The sequence below is a fragment of the Hypanus sabinus genome, chromosome 2 (assembly GCF_030144855.1).
Source record: "Hypanus sabinus isolate sHypSab1 chromosome 2, sHypSab1.hap1, whole genome shotgun sequence".
NCBI classification, from domain to species: Eukaryota; Metazoa; Chordata; class Chondrichthyes; order Myliobatiformes; family Dasyatidae; genus Hypanus; species Hypanus sabinus.
The window spans coordinates 39,422,529-39,442,200 of NC_082707.1; the positions used below are offsets into that span (position 1 = coordinate 39,422,529).

The 19,672-nt window shown below is 46.9% G+C and overlaps 1 protein-coding gene and 1 long non-coding RNA gene across 3 annotated transcripts in view; one reads left to right on the plus strand and one right to left on the minus strand.

Annotated features, from left to right (window-relative positions):
• Nucleotides 1-19,672, minus strand: part of rubcn (rubicon autophagy regulator) — a 131,033-nt gene that overhangs the window by 59,853 nt on the left and 51,508 nt on the right. The window lies entirely within an intron of this gene.
• Nucleotides 4,536-13,606, plus strand: LOC132404621 (uncharacterized). The gene is made up of 3 exons (XR_009515607.1): nt 4,536-4,627; nt 6,905-7,137; nt 10,905-13,606. It is a non-coding gene; the product is annotated as an uncharacterized LOC132404621 (long non-coding RNA).

The following is a 19,672-nucleotide window of genomic DNA, read 5'->3' on the forward strand; positions in this document are numbered from 1 at the left end:
ATTTGAGGTCTGTTAGTTCAGAGGTCCAACACCCAGTTGTACACTGGTGTATTTACGAGGGGTGATTGATAAGTTCGTGGCCTAAGGTAAAAAAGGAGTCAATTGTAGAAAACCTAGCACATTCATTTTTCAACATAGTCCCCTCCTACATGTACACACTTAGTCCAGCAGTCGGGGACCATACCGATTTTGGACCTCCAGAAAGTGTCCACAGATGGGTGATTGATAAGTCTGTGGCCTAAGGTAGGAGATGAGTTATTAACTTCAAACTTTCTACATTATCACTCAAATTGAACTGCATGTGCTCGTAACAAGAGTGTCCTGGACCTCCAGGTGGTCCACAGCAGGAGTGATTGGTTTGTGGCCTAAGGTAGAAGGATATGAGTTATACAACTCTCATTACATGCATGTGCAGTTCAACTCTGAGTGAAAATGCAGAAAGTTTGAAGATAATAACATCTCCTTCTACCTTAGGCCACAAACTTATCAATCACCCCATGCTGTGGACCACTTCTGGAGGTTCAAGACGCCAACTTCTACAAAGAAGGGATCCGTATGCACCATGACCATTGGACTAAGTGTGTAAATGTAGGAAAAATAAATGTGTAAAATTGACCCCTTCTACCTTGGGCCACGAACTTATCAATCACCCCCTTATCGATCAAATAGTAGGAATTAGTTCACCAAGGGCTGTGGGTTAAGTGCTGAACTGAAATCCAGAAACAGTATTCAGACATAATGTAAGTGTTCTTGTTTTCTAGGTGTGTCCAGGCCAAGAGCATGCACCAACAAGAGGGAAGGCCTGTCTAGTTTTGACATTCTGTAACAATCAGGATAGAATTTTGAGTAGGGAAGTTGTGCGCCTTTAGAATTAGTTGCATAACATTGTTAGTCTCAAAGTTTCTTGGGAGAGTATATTAGTAAAAACAAAGCCATTAAATTGAATTTCAGAAAGGCAAAATTTGTGCAGATGTGGCAAAGACTTGAGAAGATAAACTGGAAGGAACTGCTTAACGCTGACTCAGTTCAGAAACAATGGGGTCATTTTAAAGAGGTAATACACATAGTGAAGGAAATTTAATTGACTTTACTACTTACGTCCTTCATATACACAAGGGTTAAAAATCTTTGTTACGTCTCCGTCTAAATGTGCAATGTGCAATTTATAATAATTTATAATAAATAGTATGTACAACCGAATAGTCAATATATCATAGAAATACAATTGTATCAGCATGAGTTAAGCAGCCTGATGGCCTGGTGGAAGGAGCTGTCCTGGAGCCTGCTGGTCCTGGCTTTTATGCTGTGGTATCATTTCCCGGATGGCAGCAGCTGGAACAGTTTGTAGTCGGAGTGACTCAGGTCCCCAATGATCCTTCAGGTCCTTGTTACTCACCTGTCTTTGTAAATGTCTTGAATAGTGGGAAATTCACATCTACAGATGTGCTGGGCTTTCCGCATCACTCTCTGCAGAGTCCTGTGATTGAAGGAAGTACAGTTCCCATACCATGCAGTGATGGAGCCAGTCAGGATGCTCTCAACTGTGCTCCTATAGGAAGTTCTCAGGATTTGGGGGCCCACACCAAACTTCTTCAACCATCCGAGGTGAAAGAGGCGCTGTTGTGCCTTTTTCACCACACAACTTGTACCATAGAACCATAGAACATTACAGCACAGAAACAGGCCTTTTGGCCCTTCTTGGCTGTGCCAAACCATTTTTCTGCCTAGTCCCACTGACCTGAACCTGGCCCATATCCCTCCAAACTCCTCTCATCCATATACCTGTCCAATTTTTTCTTAAATGTCAAAAGTGAGCCCGCATTCACCACTTCATCTGGCAGCTCAATCCACACTCCCACCACTCTCTGTGTGAAGAAGCCCCCCCAATGTTCCTTTTAAACTTTTCCCCCTTCACCCTTAACCCATGTCCTCTGGTTTTTTTCTCCCCTAGCCTCAGTGGAAAAAGCCTGCTTGCATTCACTCTATCTATACCCATCATAATTTTATACACCTCTATCAAATCTCCCCTCATTCTTCTACGCTCCAGGGAACGTACAGACCATGTGAGATCCTCAGAGATATTTATGCTGAGGAACTTAAAGCTGTTCACCCTCTCAGACCCACCCAGATCCATTGATGTCAATAGGGGTTAGCCTGTCTCCATTCCTCCTGTAGTCACAACCAGCTCCTTTGTTTTTGCAACAATTGAGGGAGAGGTTGTTTTCTTTTGATTACTTCTTCTCTGTATGCTGCCTCATTATTATTTGAGATTAGGCCAATCAGTGCAGTGTCATCAGTATGATACTCTCAGAGCAGCAGCATTTGTGGAGGTGGTGGCTCTCAGCACTTGCCTCTGTCCCACTTGCTCACGTTTTTTCTGCTCAAAAAACTCAACGAGTTTGTCTTTAAGTGCAGGGTACTTGGACTCAAGGTGCCGAAGCAGATTTGAGGGCTTCATTGCCTTATTAGACAGCTTGTCTCCACATATCACACACAGGCGGCTTGGAGCGCGTGAGTCACCGGTCGCATTAAAGCCATATTTTCTGTACGACCCATCGTATTTTCTGTTGAAGAAAGCTTTCTTTTTTTTTGCAGTCTTGGCCTCAGCTGCCTCTGCGTTATCATCATCATTAGGCCTTTTACGTCCCCTACCACCTCTTCCAAAGAAACTCTCAAGCAACGTTTGTTTTTTACTCGTTGAGTAGTTGAAGGTTAATGACCAACAGATGACCTCGTATGGGTAATGATCTCGCGTGCATAATGAACTCGCGTGCGTTCAAGTTCAACAGTGGGCGTGACAGGGAATGAGGAAAGGTGCAGCTGACTCATATTGTTTCATATCATTTCCTCACGGCCCAGTAGCACATGCTTTGCGGCCCAGTACTGGTCCGTGGCCCGGTGGTTGGAACCACTGGAAAAATTCACAAGTCGGGTCACGCTCTAAACCCATTATCTTCTAATCTTTTTAACACTTTCTTGTGATTTTCGAGATTAACTTTGTATCCTCACCGGTAACAATGATATCAATCAGGTAACATTAAGTATCTGGGCAGCCTTGCAGTACCTGGTCCATAGCTTTCTGGCAGAGTGTAGGTGCAGATGGTACTCCAAGAACAAGCCTATTATAATGATAAAGTCCTTTGTGAGTGTTTATGGTGAGAAACTCTTTGGACTCTTCTTCCATCTCCATCGAGAGGTAGGCCTCAGCTAAGTCCACTTTGCTGAAGTGCTTCCCTCTCGAAGGGTTTGGAAAGGTACCCTCTATCCAGGGCAAAAAACGTTGATCTATTTTCAGATGGCGACCTTAAGATGACCACTGATTCTGACATCCATCCTACTTCACTACTGGGACCACTGGCATTGCCCATGGGCTCCACTCAATCTTGGAAAGAATTCCTTCAGCCTCCATTGATAGAGCTCACTGGCTAATTTATCACAGAAGGTACAAGGAACTGGATGGGTTTCGTAAAAATTGGGTGTGGCATTTTCACTTAACACTTTTTTACCCTTTCAAATGCCATCTGCGCTTTCCAATGCCATCCTTAAATACTGGCAACATCCAGTACCTTTCTCAACTTGCTTTCAGTTGGCTCTATTGCAGGGAATGTGGATGGATCTCCAATCAAGTTTTTGTTGTCTCTGCCAATCATGACCCCACAATGTTGGACCTCCTGTTTTTAACACATACAAACCCAATATGGATTCTTGGTTGGTGGGTTTCACTGTTAAGAATGTTATTTCTACAGGAGTTATCTTTCTTCTCCAGTAAAAATGTATGATTTTTGCACAGTACTGTATTTTGTCAATGTGGAGCGGACAGTGAGTTTGTAAATTTGGTAGGAGCAAAGGATGTTGAGAATGGCAAGGGTGGAGTGCTGCTGGAAGGGTGGGAGGCAGGTGGCAGAGAAGGAGTGCTGGGGTGCGAGTGGCACAGGTGCAGACACACCCAGCCTTAAGACACCAGGCAAGTTAATTTGATTCCAGACAATTAGTTTATTCATCATTGCAGAAAGTCTCTCAGGTGTTTCTTGCTCCCTCCCTTTCCCTTTCCCTTCCCCTTTTCCTAACCATGATTCGCCTCTCCCTGCTTCCTTTCCACTCTCAGTCCACAATAGAGACTCATAATAGAATCAGGTTTATCATTACTCACACATGTCATGAAGTTTGTTTTCTTTGCTGCAGTAGCAGTACAGTGCAATACGTAAAATTATTGCATTACTATGCAAAAGTCTTAGGCACCCTAGCTATATACCGTACTGTGTATGTGTGCCTTAGATTTTTGCACAGTACTCTAAGTTTTAGTTGAATATCTGTAGGTGTGCCAAGGTTGAAATCTGTTCAACTTAGTTATAAATAATTTTTCAAATAATGAGAAAAAAGGATATTACTTTGAAACTATGCAAATGTCTTAGTTGAAAATTCTGAGAATCTTTTATACTTATTAATATTGAGCACTGAATCTGCCAATGACTTGTGAAGTCTTGTGTTCAATCTTCAGCACACAATTGATTGCTCATGCCTGGGGGAAGGGGGTGGGGGGAGTACACACTGTATTCTCATTCACCATAAAGTTACTGAGGAGTAAACAATACAGCGTGTATGTTTCATTTGCCGTCTCCCTTTACAGGTAGGAAAAGGAATACAGAAAATAATTGGAACTTTAAGCAAATCAGCACCTTCATGTTCTCAGAAAAACATTAAGGATATTTATGTCTTGTATAAATTCTGTATAATTCCTTGAGCTTTATGTTTGCTTGAAACTGCGAAAAAAGGCTGTTTTCACTCATGTGGCTTGTATGATTGAAGCTGCATGGAAAAGGTGCCGTAAGCAGCAGTGTAACTGTTTGGATGCATAGTATTGCTGATAACAGAAGATGATAACTTATTGGAATATTTTTACATTTTGTGGTATATTTTTGATAATTTAGGATTAAAATGAGATGTTCCTTTGGAATGACAAAAGGTCCCACTAGGAACTGTGTTTGAATCAAAGTATTTCTACTCTTAGAGCCACAGAATTGTAAAGAACAGAAAAAGAACTTACAGCCCACTGCATCTATGCTGACCTATACAAATCCTAGTGGCCTACATTAATCCCGTTCTACAGCTTTCTCATTCAAGCACCCGTCCAGATGTTTTTTGAATGTTGTTAGTGCTTCTTAGTTTACCATTCCCCCCACTGGCAGGTCATTCCAAATACCAACTGTGCCTTTTGCCTTTTATGAAACCTTCAGCTCTTAGGTCTCTGTTGAACCTCCTCCTTCTCACCTTAAAACCTATTCCCTCTAGTTTTAGATATTTTGATCATGGGAAACAGACTCTGGCTATGCCGCTCACAATTTTATATACCTCTATCAACAGTATAAATGGGAAAAGAATTGGACGATTTAATGCAAATCTCACTGCCAATTGTTATACAGTTAGCTGGATGTACTATCACGCTGGATGTAATTTGTGTGTGGAAAACTGCAGAAATGGAGGCTATTGAATTTATAGAGAACCCTACTCTTCTGTTTTTGAGGAAAGCCAAAAAGGAGGTTCTATGGGACATTGCTAAAAAATGGAAACTTTCCAGAATACACAGGAGTATGACAAAGGCAGGAATTTGGAGGAAAATAGCTGAATATTGTGTTGGGAAAGAGTTACTTGAGGAAGAGTCACTACAGGAGTTTCTGACAGGTGATGAGGAGACCCTGTTATGACTAGAACAATTAAGAATGGAGAGTCTTAAGTTCAAGGCTGCAGAGGCAGAGAAACAGAGGGAGTTTGAGAGGGAGATGCGGTGTCAAGAGGGTCAAGTGTCAGGCCGTGGAGGCGAGAGGGGTGTATCAATTAATGTCAGTCAGGAAATTAAGTTGGTATCTCCGTTTGCTGAAGGAGACGTTGATAAGTACTTCCTACATTTTGAGAAAGTGGCTCAGAACAGGAAGTGGCCGAGGGAGAACTGTGCAGTTTTGCTGCAAAGTGTGTTAAAAGGGAAGGCGCAGCAAGCATATTATGCCTTGTCTGTGACTGAGTTGACTAATTATGATGCTGTAAAGGAGGCTGTGCTTAAGGTCTATGAAATGGTGCCAGAAGCGTACCAACAGAAGTTTCGGGGTTTGAGAAAGTCTGGGAACCAGACATGTATCGAGTTTGCCCCTGAAAAGGAGAGGTACTTTGATAGGTGGTGTGCCTCGAAAGAGGTAGATGAGGACTACCATAAAGTGAGACAGCTGATGCTGATCGAGGATCGAGGAAGAGTGTGTCCCTAGTGAGATACGAACATACTTAGAAGAGAGAGTTTGAGACTCTTTCCGCTGACGTTAGGTTAGCGGATGAGTTTGCCCTGACTCACAAGATTAAGTTTTTCCCAAGCAAGGGTTATCAGAAGAATTACTGGTGAGAATATGAAGAGGGTAAGGGGTACATGTAGAAGGGGTGGGCGGGGGGTAAATGTAGCAAAATATGGAGATGATACATCACTGGGGAAGTGTAGGAGGACATGGAAGAGGTAGCTAAAATAAGATGCCAGACAGCATGTGGCAACCACAAAGAGGAACTTGCGACCACAAGACAATGTGTTCGGCAAAGTATTTTGAGCTATATACCTATTTCAAGTGTTTCACTTGCATCCATACCCATTCCAAGTATTACGCTTGCATCTATGCTTATTCTGAGTATTTCACGTGCTTAGCTATGCAATAGCCAATCAATTGATGAACTTGAATTGGTAACCATATTTGTGAATGTAGTACCCTGCTTTTGGGTATAAGTATGACCTTTGTAAACCCACAAATTGGGAGTTGGCTACCTTATGCCCAAAGTGCGTGGGGCTGCGAACTCCTCTCTGAATAAAAACTGTTTCAGAGGTAATTTCGTGTCTCTGGTGTTTTTCCTCAACTGAGCAGGTTAATAATTTCAGGTTGACAATTTGGCGAGCCGAGCCAGGAGCCAAACAGTTGGCAGTCCAGGATCCGGTGTAAGAGATCAGCGGGCAGGTACGAGCGGGTTGAGACGGAAGGGCCCTCCAAGAGATTTTTCTCGGTCTCTCTCTCCCTCTCTGACTCCTCGTTCCAACTCCTTCAGCTCTGGCTGACCATCTTACGGCCTCCACTGACAAAACGGAGAACCTCAGTTGGGAGACACGGATAACAGGTAAGAATTGCATAGAGTTTGGGGTTCGAGTCCCCTCATTTAAGAAGTTGGGGTTAGAGGCCCCTGGTTTAAGAGTTTGGGGTTCGGGTCCCCTGGTCTAGGAAGCGGGGTTAGAGTCCCTGCATAGAGTTTGGGGTTCGAGTCCCCTGGTTTAAGAATTTGGGGTTAGAGGCCCTGCATTGAGTTTGGGGTTCGAGTCCCCTGGTTTAAGTTGGGGTTAGAGGCCCTGCATAGAGTTTGGGGTTCGAGTCCCCTGGTTTAAGAAGTTGGGGTTAGAGGCTCTGCATAGAGTTTGGGGTTCGAGTCCCCTGGTTTAAGAAGTTGGGGTTAGAGGCCCTGCATAGAGTTTGGGGTTCGAGTTCCCTGGTTTAAGAAGTTGGGGTTAGAGGCCCTGCATAGAGTTTGGGGTTCAAGTCCCCTGGTTTAAGAAGTTGGGGTTAGAGGCTCTGCATAGAGTTTGGGGTTCGAGTCCCCTGGTTTAGGAAGCAGGGTTAGAGGCCCTGCATAGAGTTTGGGGTTCGAGTCCCCTGGTTTAGGAAGCGGGGTTAGAGTCCCTGCATGAGGTTTGGGGTTCGAGTCCCCTGGTTTAAGAAGTTGGGGTTAGAGGCCCTGCATAGAGTTTGGGGTTCGAGTCCCCTGGTTTAAGAAGTTGGGGTTAGAGGCTCTGCATTGAGTTTGGGGTTCGAGTCCCCTGGTTTAAGAAGTTGGGGTTAGAGGCCCTGCATAGAGTTTGGGGTTCGAGTCCCCTGGTTTAGGAAGCTGGGTTAGAGTCCCTGCGTGGGGTTTGGGGTTGGAAGCTCCAGAGCAATACATACTTAATTTGATTAAGGTCTGGTCCCAACATCTAACTGAAACCGCATCCTGCCTTAGACTGGTTGTTAAGAGCAGAAATCTGCCACACGATGGTCAGGAAACTGAAGTGGATGCGAGAGTAAGTTACCAAAATGGGCCAGACTCTGGATAAATCGGGACCAAATACACCGTTATGGAAAATGTGTAAAGAATTCCCTGAAAACAAGACAGACTTACGGAGACTGAGCGTGTGGATGAATAAGGAGTTGGGGAATGAATTTTGGCCATTGGGGGAACCTGGGATCTTGAGAAGTGTAAGCGAGCAGAGGGACAGGTGTGGCGACAGAATGTCTCACAGAAATGGAAAGATCTAATTACGCGTGGTATACCATGACCAGTAGACTTAATGAGCGCTCCCGCCAGACCTCCTGGGAGGTGAACGCAAAAAATAGAAAAATACCCATCAATGATAGTAACGGAAAACCCAGGGGCTGGCCGGTACTGAAGGCCTTATGTGAAATCTATGATGAACAGCGTAGGATTGATGATCATTATGTAAAACTTGGTGATAAAAGGCCGACGCCGGATATGACTGGGCTGCAGACCCTATTTGACCCTAATGAGGACACTGAGGAGGAGGAGGAGGAGCAGGTCCCTTCGCCTGCGGGGGCTGCGGATCCCATCCCACCTGTACCTTCGGAACCTTCCGCTCCCCCTGTGCCTTGACCCATGACCTCATGCACTCCCGACCCCAAGCCCACGGTTCACCAACCCCATTGCGGCCTGTACCCGAGCTAAAACCAGGAAAGGGGACACACAAGGTACTAAAGCTGCAACTCCTAAGAACTGCATGTCTCGTAAATGGACTGCAGGACGGAACCTCTATGTGGGTGACGGCCCATTGATAGACCCCCAGGGACGAGTTTGACCCTGACTCAGACTTTACCACCTCCAGTGTTGATACTGACCCCGAGGATAATCCTGACGCAGCCCTTGCTCGAAAGTACCCTGATTGGTACTCCACCAAAGATCCAGGTAGATCCAAGCCCCCCCCCCGCCCCCGCCCCCAACAGATGCCAACGTGAGAGGTCCCTAACCCTCGTCACAATCCAGCCCAGGCTGAGGATGCTGTGCAAAATCCCTTGACGGTTTCTGTGTATACCCCCTGGAAGCCCAATGAAATGCTGGTAGTGATGCAGGGCGCTCCGGACAGAAAGCAGAAACCAGAGGAGTTTATTGAATATTTGCTGAGTACTATTAAGATCTACAGGGCGACCCCAAGGGATCTTTTTAGTTTCCCTGCATCAACCAGTGACGGTCTACTCTTCCCATGCGATAACTGCCCTTCTAACCTTGCACAGACTCAACATCTCACTCAGGCCAGACTCAGCCGCTACAAGATTGCTCTTATCCATAATCCGTCGCTGACGTTCGTCTATTGTACCACACTTAACCCTGCTACCTTTGTGGATCACTCGCCCGACCTTCTATCCGAGCCTCCCCACTCCTGCGTAGACCAAAACCACTTCCTCATTTCCCCGCGGCCAGACCTCCAGGACATTCAGTTCGACAATCCGGACCTGATACTTTTTGTGGACAGCTCGTCCTCTGTCTCCCCGGACGGTGTCCGGCAATCAGGTTATGCCATTGTGACCCCACACACCACCTTGGAGGCGGCAGCCTTCCACCCACCAGTCTCGGTATAACAGGCTGAGCTTTTCGCCCTCATGCATCCTCGCCTCGGGTCAGACAGCCAATACTTACACAGATTCACGCTAAGCATTTGGGGTCGCTCACGATTTTGACACACTATGGGCGCAGCGGGGCTTCCAAACGTCAGCTGGCAAAAGCATTGCCAACGGCAATTTGCTCAAAGCCATCCAGCTCCCCGGTAAGCTTGCTATTGACAGCACTCTGTAAGTTGGGGGAGGGGGGAAATCACAGTAATTTTAAATAAAAAAAAAGCTTGCTATTATAAAATGTGCCACCCACTTATCCGATGACTCTCCCGTTAGTAAAGGCAATGCCAGGGCAGACCTGGCAGCCAAGCGAGCCTCCTCCTCTAAAACAATAACTGTGGATTCGGCCCCACGCCTTCTGCCGGTTGAAAGCCCAGGCATATCCGACATCGCGCGATTACAGGGGGACGCCACTGCAACAGAAATTGATGTTTGGAAGAAACATGGTTGTATTATTAATAACGCAACGGGCCTCTGGCAGAGCCCAGCAGGTCAGACTTGTATTCCTGATAATCTCCTGCCTGCCCTGGTCGACCGCCTCCACTCTGACACCCACCTCGGCAAGGAGGGAATATGTATGTTGTTATTAAAAACATGGTGGTCCCCTAGTTTAAATGATGCAGCGGAGAGACGGGCAAGGGGTTGCTTAATTTGCCATAAAGTAAACCCGGATAAATCTATTGGATGTGATAAAGGGTGCACCCCAACCCCAGCAGGACCATTTGACACATTACAAATGGACTTTATTGAGTTACCTAAGGTGAATTGTTATAAGTACTGTTTACTTATAATTGACGTCTTCAGGCTGCCACGGTAGTGCGGATGCTGCTGAAAGAAGTTATTCCTCGTTTTGGTATCCCACAAAGACTCTCATCTGATAACAGTCTGCACTTCACTGAGACAGTAAACAAAGAACTCTGCGAAATATTAAAGATTGAACAACAATTCCACTCTGCCTATCACCCCCGAGCCGCAGGAATCGTGGAACGTGCAAACGGCACCCTGAAGGATAAACTAACTAAATTGACCCTTGAAACAGGACTAAATTGGCTTAAAGTCCTTCCCCTGGCACTGTATCACATGCACGTTACAACTCAAACCGGTACCGGGCTAACTGCTGCTGAAACCATGGGGCAGTGACCAAAACCCCCCCCCCCCCCGCCAATACAAGTAGATCTACAAATGATGGGCGAGGAATTGCAGTGTTACCTCAAGCATTTAACTTTGTCTCTTAAGTTTCTACACACTCAGGTGAAGGAAGCCTCAAGACCTGTTCCTGACAGAGAAGGCGAGTGGCAGGGAGCAGAACCAGGAGATTGGGTGTTAATAAGGAACTGGGCTCGACCCAAGCTGGAACCCCGGTGGAAAGGACCGTACTAGGACCTCCTGCAGACCCCCTCTGCTGTCAAGGTGAAGGGACAAGAACGTTGGATTCATCTGAGCGACTGCAAGCGCTGGACCCCAGACCGCTAGAAACTACAGATAAATGAAGGGACTGATAAACGGACTTGATTGGACTGTCGTGTGTTTAAATTCCTTTTTCCTTGTGGTGCCACATCCTTGAAACTGCACTCTGGTAATGGAAGGTAGGATGCTGTTGGTTATCTATATTCTTTTAGCGATAGTAGGGTATAGGGCAAAGGTCGAGAGACGGGTCTATCGATGCCACGGGGAAGAACAGTAGAGTATACCACCTTTGCAGCCAGGATGTCCTGGTCTGCAACGATGATGAAGGCCAGTTGGGGAAATGGAATGTAACCAGGGTTAATTATTGTACTGGGAGACTTACACACCCGGACCGTCAACTGGTCCTAGGCGAAAGGAACTATTGAACCCCTCCCTGTGGGGACCAGAATTGCAGGTTTGACTTTACTTGCAAGAGAAATCGGGCACAGGGTCGATTAAGGGGCCTGTTACACAAGGGGAAGTGTTTGCGGGAAGCTCTGGACGAGGAAGGCGGAAAAGGGATTGGAGTTTCCCCAAAGGCCCCACCCTTGGAAGACCTCCCTCAGGGTTTATCAGTGAGAACTATTTCCAAAACGTGCAGAAACGACTGTATGGAACCACGACCATCGTTTGCTATCCCCACCCCGCTGGTGTCTCCTCGCTCTTTACCATTTTCCCACACAGGGATTGTGCGGATCAACTCTTCCGATGTGCCCCCGCCAGCGAAACATTGCCCGAGGGAAAGAGGGTGGAACTCACCTATGACTCTTCCACGGCCCCTGTCGCGGACTGCCTATTTCCCCCGTCCATCAGTAAACGGTCAAATCGACTCCTCCCGCGGATGAAAGAAGATTTCTGGTGGGAGGGGAATCCCAAGCCCCCGAAGGGTGACTGAGTATATGAGAACTGCTACTTCGGAACAGGGTGGGGATGTTCAGACGTGAATGTCTCGAATGACGTCACCTGCCTCTCCAAGCCCTGTAGGGAAAGGGAGTGTCACCCCACCAAGGACCCCTTAGGGATCTCTTGCTCTTGCCATGAGACAAGTGCCAGTCCCTGGCCCAGGGGGTGCAACTTCTTTGTGGGGAGGGGAACCACACCCAACTCCGGGTCAATGATCATGTATTCCTACGACCTGAATATCATAGGGGTACCAAACGAGTGTACGCCTCTGCCGGTATAGGAGAATGGAGTGATGCCATACACCTAAAGGGTAAGGGTTGCACTGAGACTATGTATACCCTCCATTGCTATAACGGCATTGCCACCAACTTCCTGGAGTACCCATTCCCTTCCTCGGTGGCCTATGGCACCTTCCTCCCCACGGCGGTCCCTTGCCCTGGGTCTTGGGGCCCCCGTCCCGCCCGTCTGGGAGGTACAAGAGAGAGGTCTCCTAAGAATTTTGTGCAGATTACCAAGTCCTGACCACCCTAACCGCAGGTCAGGTGGCCGGATACGGGGCAGCTGGCTTTTTCTCTTTGGGAGCATCAGGAGCCACTATGGCGGCCCACAATCTGAACTATCTGGCCTGTGGTCTCATGAGCCTTGGGAACGCCAGCAGGGGAGCATTAAGACTCATAACTGACAGCCTTAACCAACTGAGGCTCTTCTCCATGCAAAACCGCTATACACTTGATTACCTCCTTGCCAGGGAGGGTGGGCTCTGCTAACGTAAAGGACAAATGCATAATGGGGCTAGACGATGCTACTGCCAACATAACGCAGTATATGAACAAAACAGATGAACAGTTAGGATCCATTAAGGAAGGAACAGGTTGGGCAGGATGGGGGGTACTGGGGACTAAGTGCATGGAGGGACTGGTTGATCAATGGGCTGACAGCTATTATAGGGATTTTTGTCTGTATCGCCATTGTCAAATGTGTCCTGAACACATGATGGCCTTGTTAGGGGACCTGCTGCCGGCTAAGCCACTGATGGTAGTATGAGCAACGTCAAGGCCACCGAGCTCCTCGAAACTGCACCAGAGGATTTTCACGATATTGATGAGTGATCATTTCATGATCACAGGAGGGAATGAGGGTAAGGGGTATTTGTAGAAGGGGTGGGCGAGGGGTAAGTGTAGCAAAATATGTAGACAGGGCCAGGGAGAGGATACGTCATTGGGGAAGTGTAGGAGGACAGGGAAGAGGTAACTAAAATAAGATGCCAGACAGCATGTGGCAACCACAAAGAGGAACCTTGCGACCACAAGACAATGTGTTCGGCAAAGTATTTTGAGCTATATACCTATTTCGAGAGTTTTGCTTGCGTCCATACCTATTCCAAGTATTACGCTTGCGTCTATGCTTATTCCGAGTATTTCACGTGCTTAGCTATGCAATAGCCAATCAATTGATGAATTTGAATCGGTAACCATATTTGTGAATGTAGTACCCTGCTTTTGGGTATACGTATGACCTTTGTAAACTGACAAATTGGGAGTTGGCTACCTTACGCCCGAAGTGCGTGGGGCTGCGAACTCCTCTCTGAATAAAAACCGTTTCAGCGGTAATTTCGTGTCTCTGGTGTTTTTCCTCAACTGAGCAGGTTAATAATTTCAGGTTGGCACCGGGATAATCCGCCGAGTAACACAGGAAACAAGGCAGGAGCTAGTGACAGAGGTAAAGAGGAGGGCAGAGTTCAGGGTATCACTGATGTACCCATTCCAACGGGTAAGAGAGCCTTGAGAAGGTTTTCAGGTATGGTAGGGTATTACCGAAAATTTTGCAAGAACTTTGTGGATATTGCCCTTCCACTGACAAAACTGTTGAGAAAGAGTGAACGATTTGTGTGGGATGAGTGTTGCCAAAAGGCATTCAAACGGTTAAAGTGTATCTTGTGTCACCATCCAGTGCTAAAGGCACTAAGCTGTTCTCCCTAGCGATGGATGCTAGCGATGAAGCTGCAGGGGGGAAGATGATGGTATTGAACATCCAGTGGCATACTTTTCCAAAAAGTTTAATGTGCACCAGAAAAATTACTCAACGATAGAAAAAGAATTGCTGTCCGTCATTTTTGCATTATAACATTTTGAGGTTTACATCAATGCCGCACAAAAGCCGTTAGTGGTGTACACTGACCACAACCCTTTGGAGTTTTTAGATAAGATTAAAGATCGAAATTGGCGTGTATTAAACTGGAGCCCGTGTTTACAGCAGTTTGATATCGAGATAAGACATTTAAGGGGTACGGACAATGTGACAATGTGTGTAAATGCTAAATGTATGTTTTGTGAGGTAGAATGTAGTGCTTGGTGTGTAGAATCTGTGAGTGAGCAAAATTTTGCTCAAAGATCAAAATTTTCCCAAAAGGGGGAATGTGTCACTCAAGTGAGAAACTGCTAGAAAATTCAGCAGTCTAATGAACAAGGAGGCAATTAAAAGGGAGAGAGGACTCTGACTTGGTTTTGATAACACTTTTAATTGTGACCTTGAGAGAGAGAGAGCGACACAAGCTGGGAAGTCACCATGGTAACAGCTCAGAGTGGTTGAGCTAACGGACAGCTAGAATTTCAAATGGATTATAAAAAGTTGAGGCTTTTGGTCTGATAACGGCAGAGGAGACACGACACGGGAGAAGTGCGGAAGCTACCCGAGAAACCACTGGTGGAGTTTAAGACCACGACGAGTGTGGAGGCCACAGACCGATTAATTTCGACCCATGATTACCAGTGTGGGTAAGAGTTTGCTTGTAGGGGTCTGCTGGTGGTGAAACTGTGCCTTGGGTTAGTAGACCGTTCCCTAGAAGGGGCTCTGTCCATCTGTGTGGGGTTCACACAAAGTGACTAACGACTTCGGAAGCAAGAACAACTAAAGCTGCCAACGTAAACAACAACTCAATTAACTCTCTCTCTCCATCAATTCAACTCGACGCAACACAAAGTGAACTGAACTGCTTAAACTTACCTGACAGCGTAAGACTGATATCTACGTCTAGGACTATTATCTTTGTATCCACACACACACATTTACAGATCTATATATATATGTATAAAAGTTATATAATATTATATCTATATATAAAAATAGTTTATAACCTGTATCATATTATCCAGTTTTAATGATATTAATTTGCAGTAGTAATAAATATAGTCTTCATTTATAGTAAACCAGACTCCAGGTAGACCTCGTCCGAGGATACCATCAAATCCCGATGCATCCTGACGACGTCCCCAAAACGGCTCTCATCACCCCGTTTGGCCTTTTCGAGTTCCTCCGCATGCCGTTCAGCCTGAAGAATGCCGCACAGACGTTCCAGCGGTTAATGGACGCGGTGGGACGTGACCTGGACTTTGCATTCATCTATTTGGACGACACCTCATAGCCAGCAGCAGTCGTCAGGAGCATCTGTCCCACCTCCGTCAACTCTGTGCCCGACTGAGTGAGTACGGTCTTACAATCAACCCTGCCAAATGCCAGTTCGGACTTGATACCATTGACTTCCTGGGCCACAGGATTACTAAAGTCGGGGCAACCCCTCTGCCCGCTAAGGTAGATGCGGTCCGCCACTTCCCCCGACCCACCACGATCAAAGGCCTTCAGGAATTCGTAGGTATGGTCAATTTCTACCACCGCTTCCTCCCTTCAGCTGCCCGGATCATGCGCCCCCTGTTCGCCCTGATGTCGGGTCCGAGCAAGGACATTACTTGGGACGAGGAGTCTGCCACTCCTTTCTTTCAAACGAAGGAAGCTTTGGCGAACGCCACAATGCTAGTACATCCCAGAATGGACTCCCCTACTGCCCTCACAGTGGACGCATCTAACACGGCAGTCAGTGGGGTGCTGGAGCAACTCATCGCAGGTCGCTGGCAACCCCTGGCGTTTTTCAGCAAACACCTGCGGCCACCCGAGCTCAAGTACAGTGCTTTCGACCGGGAACTGTTGGCGCTCTATCTGGCAATCCGGCATTTCAGGTACTTCCTAGAAGGTCGGCCCTTCACCGCGTTCACGGACCACAAACCGCTTACCTTTGCGTTTACGAAAGCGTCTGACCCCTGGTCATCCCACCAGCAACGCCACCTGTCCTACATCTCTGAATACACGACGGATGTCCGGCATGTCTCGGGTAAGGACAATGTTGTGGCGGATGCGCTCTCTCGCCCTACCGTTCATGCCCTTTCCCAAGGGGTAGACTTTGAGGCACTGGCAGAGGCGCAGCAGGCGGATGAGGAGATTCCGAGTTACAGAACCACAGTCTCCGGTTTGCAGCTCCAAGACCTCCCCGTAGGCCCGGGTGAGAGGACCCTACTCTTGACGTCGCCACTGGCCAGCCCCGTCCCGTCATCCCGACAGCCTGGCGGCGCCGTGTTTTCGACTCCATTCATAACTTGGCCCATCCCTCCATCCGGACAACTGTCCGGATGGTTTCCAGCGGGTTCGTTTGGCACGGACTCCGCAAACAGGTCAGTGAATGGGCCAAAACGTGCATGCACTGCCAGACAGCCAAGGTGCAGCGGCACACCAAAGCCCCACCGCAGCAGTTCCATCCCGCCCACCGGCGTTTCGACCACATTCATGTGGATATCGTGGGCCCCCTGCCAGTGTCGCGCGGAGCGCGGCTCCTCCTGACTATCGTGGATCGGTTCACAAGATGGTCAGAGGTGGTCCCGCTCACCGACACCACCTCCGAATCTTGCGCCCGAGCCCTGATCACCACCTGGATATCTCGCTTTGGTGTACCGACCCACATTACCTCCGACAGAGGCGCCCAGTTCACCTCCAGCCTGTGGTCAGCTATGGCCAGCCTTTTGGGGACTCAGCTGCACCACACAACTGCCTATCACCCACAGTCGAACGGGCTAGTGGAGTGTTTCCACCGACACCTGAAGTCGGCCCTCATGGCCCGCCTGCGAGGAGCCAACTGGGCGGACGAGCTTCCCTGGGTCCTACTCGGCATCCGCACAGCGCCCAAGGACGACCTGCACGCCTCAACGGCCGAGTTGGTATACGGCGCGCCCCTGGTCGTCCCCGGGGAGTTCCTACCAGCCCCACGGGGGCAAGAGGAAGATCCCGCAGCAGTCTTGGGCAGACTACGCAAGAAGCTCAGTAACCTGGCCCCCATACCCACTTCACAGCACGGGTGGAACCCAACCTGCGTACCCAAAGACCTGCAGAACTGTAAGTTTGTGTTTGTACGAAGGGGCAGGCATCGGCCACCGCTGCAGCGGCCATACGAGGGGCCGTTTATGGTGCTCCGGAACAACAGGTCCACGTTCGTGCTGGACGTTGGGGGGAAAAAGGAGGTTTTCACGGTGGACCGCCTCAAACCGGCCCATGTGGACCTGGCGCAACCGGCCAAGTTTCCAGCACCTCGGCGCAGAGGCCGACCTCCCAAGCAGGTTCTGGCCCAGACTGTGGACATTGGGGGGTGTATCGCCGGTTCTGGGGGGGGGGGGGTTATGTGGCGACCCATTTCCTGGCACATCCGAACCGGCTCACAATTAGATAGCCCCTAGGGGTTTGCGAGCACAGAGCTTTGGAGCCTCTGCGCCATGGGGGGCAGGTTGAGGGAGGCTTAAAAGTGAGGCTGAGGATTTTGAATAAAGTTTTTTTCCTTCGACTGCAGTTACCGACTCCGTGTCGTAATTTTAGCGCTGCGTGTAGCACACCGCTACAATAGTACATACTGCAGTTTATCTTGATTCACCATAAAGTTACTGAGCAGTAAACAGTACAGCATGAATGTTCCATTTGCCATCTCCCTTTTTCAAGGGCTTCAGTTCAGTATCATTGAAATACCATTCAGACTCATTTTGTGGAATGACTGATACAGCCGAGCCAGTGTCCAGTTCCAGTTTAATTTGCCATCCATATCTGGTGTAAGCCACTTGTCTCTTGTTGGTTTTCACATTCAAGTCTGGTGACCCTTACACTATTTTTAGATTTCTCATCAACAGCATGCTGATTAGTGCTCTCCTTGCAATGGCACCTTGACATTTTATCTTCTGTCTCTTTCCTACACAGTCCATTTATTTGTGTCTGCCCGACATGCTCCTTCATGGACTTACTTTCAAGGACTGTTCATCTCATGTTCTCGATATTTATTGTATATTAATTTATTAATATTATTTCTTTCTTTTTGTATTTGCACAGCTTGTTGTCTTTTGCACAGTGGTTGAACACTCGTGTGGTCTTTCATTGATTCTGTTAATGCTATTCTGCAGATTTATTGAGTATGTTTGCAGAAAATGAATCTCAGGGTGTACATGGTGACATATATGGACTTTGATAATAAATTTACTTTGTTGCATTTTCTGTAAATTTCACTTTTAAGCCTGCATTACATGTGAGCCCCTACCACAATGGTAACACAATTTGTTTAGCCAGGCAGGTTTCTGTTTAGACTTTGTAATTTTGTTCACGGCTCACTGTCATTCCTGACTGTAACTCAAATGCGTCCATGGCTTATGTTTCCATTTCAACTATTCTTTTAAATGTGAGTTGTGCTTCAGTTAGAAGCCATTTTTGAATGTGATCTTGTAAACTTCCACAAATTAAATAATCTCTCAGTGCATCAAGCCCAACAATGAATTGACAATGCTTGGACAATTTCTTCAATTTAGCCATGCAAGCTGAAATGGACTCCCCTTCCTTTTGATTCTGCTATGAAATCTAAAGTGTTATGCAATCAACAATGGTTTTTGTTTAAAATGTTCCCACATTATGTTCACAGTATCAGCAGGCTCATTTCAGCTGGTTTGGTTGGAGCAGTTAAACTTCTAAGCAAACGTTCCTACCTATTGCACTCGGAATCACCAGCATTTCTTTTTCATTGGCTATTACATTTACTTCAAAATAATGCTCTATTTGTTCAGTATACATTATCCAGTTATCTGTTGTGTAATCAAATGTGTCTATTTCTCCAATATAGCAAGCCATTTCTGCTTTTTAAAAAAATTATTACTACTAGCACCTGGTACTCACTGGTTATGAACCCATGGCTATACTCATTACATGTTAATTTAATCTATTTTTTGCCTTTTTTTTTTAAACTTGAATGTCTCTCTCCCCTTCTGAAGAAAAATGTGCTGCACTTCAACAGGTCTCAGGTTCGACTTAAAACTTCATCATCACTGTTATGTTTTGTAACTCCAGAAACTAATTGAAAGAACAACACAGGAACCGGGATACTTGTTTGTTTATTTTTTTTTCTTAGTGAGGTGCTCACATATGATATGATGGTGGAATGATGTATGCTATTCACATACTTCTTACATATAACCCATAATAAATTATGTAAACAAACCACTTAATCAAACAATATATTTGATCTGCAATACATCTGCAGCTTGCTACCACCCACACTGGACCCCTTACAATTTGCCTACCAACACAACCGATCAACAGATGACGCGATAGCCAAGCTCCACACACCAACCTCACCTCTGCCCCTCAACACAGATGCCCCTCAGGGCTGTGTCCTAAGCCCCCTCCTTCACTCTCTGTATACCCATGACTGTGTCACCACCACAACCCCAATCTGCTAATTAAATTTGCTGATTATACTACACTGATTGGCCTAATCTCAACTAATAATGAGGCAGCCTACAGAGAAGAAG